Raw genomic sequence first — 1,997 nt, 5'->3', positions numbered from 1 at the left:
CAACTTGCCTTTGGAAAAGACATTAATATCAGAGTAATAAGCTATCTATCTCATAGAGACAGTAGCCGAAGAAAAACTCTATTATCATATAAATCTCAAAGAAAGTTCTATTAAATACATCTCAGAATAATATGTTTTTAACTAAAACAACAAAACAAAAACATCAGCAACAACAAAAAATTAAATAGAATCCATAAAGTGGTATGTGAAGAAGGAAAAAGGAAAATCTGGAAATCTACATACTGAGAGTTCTCTATTAAAATCAAGGAGACCCAAATCTGTTTCTTTTAAACAATATTCATGGATATAACTAAGTTTTTCTAAATTTCTCATTGGTAATACTCAGTCTTGTAAGTCTGGTTCCATAATAATCTATAATGTAACTACTCCTATCTGAAGGTCCAACAATCTGAATTGAAATAAGAATGAAATCAATTAGGCTCCCAAGTCCACAAAATCCTACAGTGCAAAACTTTAACAAACCCAAGGCAGGGTATCCAAGGTAAAATCTATCTGCTCCCAACCATCCAACAAAAAAGAGACAGTGCAACCGCCACCTTGTATGAATAGCCATTTACATTTCGGCAAGATATGGGCTTGAGAAAACCAATTTCGTTTCCAGTAAAATGTGTTTCATTGCCACCAAAATCCTTACAAGTCATGTTAGGTGCTGCAAAATATGGCACATGAGCTGTGTAGTTTGTACAGTTAACTGGTTCTTGTGTAGCATCATTTATTTTTGGATCCTTACAAATATATTGTCCCACTTTGAGGTTCTCGCGTGTAAGTGTCTCCTCGCCGCTGCCACGGCAGCTCCCCAAGGTCCCATGGTTACTGACGCAAACCAGAGAACACCCAGGAGCCCAGCAGCGGCAGTCTCGGAAGCAACTGGCCCAAAAGGCCAAGCGGCCGCCATGCTGGGCACCGGCGCGTCCCTCATAACTCACCTCCAGATATTCTTCCGATTTGATTGGTCTGCTATGGAGATTGGGCGCTGGGATTTCTAGAAGTTCCATAGGGAATTCTAACTTACAGCCAAGGTCGAAAACCATTCCTAAAGCTGAATGCCTCTTTACCATTCGTGTTCATACAAACCATTTGAAGATTTTGTTAAAATACAGATTTTGATTCAGTGAGGTTGGGGTGGAGCCTGAGACTGCATTTCCAACAAGCTTCTAGGTGATGCTGATACTCCTGATCTACAGACGACACTTGAATAGCAGGGATCTGGATTATTCTCACTCCCACAAAAAAATGTCTATGCTGTTGCCAGCATCTGGGATTCATGGTGATGACTAAATGGAATGTTTATGGTCATAGTCAAACATTCTTTTCAAATTATATCCCAACTGAATCTGAGCGCCCATAGTTATGGGCATGATTAAAGGACAGGAAGTGGGGGGGGAGTACCTTAACAATAAAGATTTGTAGATTTGCACTTATATTCATGTTCCCCTCATCAGAAATGGTTTGCTTTCACAATGAGTTATTTCTTTTTTGAATTCAGTTAGAAACACAGATTCTTTCCCCACACGTATGCAGGACACTATGACACAATTATCATGATTTTATTTGACTCGCAAGTCAAATAAAATTTTAACAATACGGTTAAAATTTTCAGTATTGTTCAAAATTTAACAATATTGTTTATGTTTTCAGTATTATGTGACCGTTTTATTGTAATATAAAGCAGAAAATTAACCTGATATTGTATTGGTATGGATTTTTGGGACAATCCCCTCTGAGAGGCAGGTTCTTTCAAATAAGTACTATCTTGAAATAAGATATTCTTCCTTTGATCACCATATTTCTCTAAAATATTTGAAGTCTATATGCCTTAAATATAAAGCTGGCAATGCAACTAAACTTTCAAAAAATGCCCATTGATAAATTTCGGCATGGCCCTGTTGAAATTTCAGAATTAAGTGAATTTCAAAGAGATGAGATTTTAATCGATATAAGTTTTGTAAATTTTTTTTTTTTTTTTGCATAAGGAG

At 36.8% G+C, this 1,997-nt stretch overlaps 1 pseudogene; it reads right to left on the bottom strand.

Moving 5' to 3' along the window:
* Positions 1–297: 297 nt before the first annotated feature.
* Positions 298–940, bottom strand: LOC102974523 (TM2 domain-containing protein 1-like; annotated as a pseudogene).
* Positions 941–1,997: the final 1,057 nt, after the last annotated feature.

The sequence above is a fragment of the Physeter macrocephalus genome, chromosome 9 (assembly GCF_002837175.3).
Source record: "Physeter macrocephalus isolate SW-GA chromosome 9, ASM283717v5, whole genome shotgun sequence".
In the NCBI taxonomy this organism is placed as follows: domain Eukaryota; kingdom Metazoa; phylum Chordata; class Mammalia; order Artiodactyla; family Physeteridae; genus Physeter; species Physeter macrocephalus.
The sequence above is the reverse complement of the archived record's forward strand: the minus strand, read 5'-3'. Positions and strand labels throughout refer to the sequence as shown.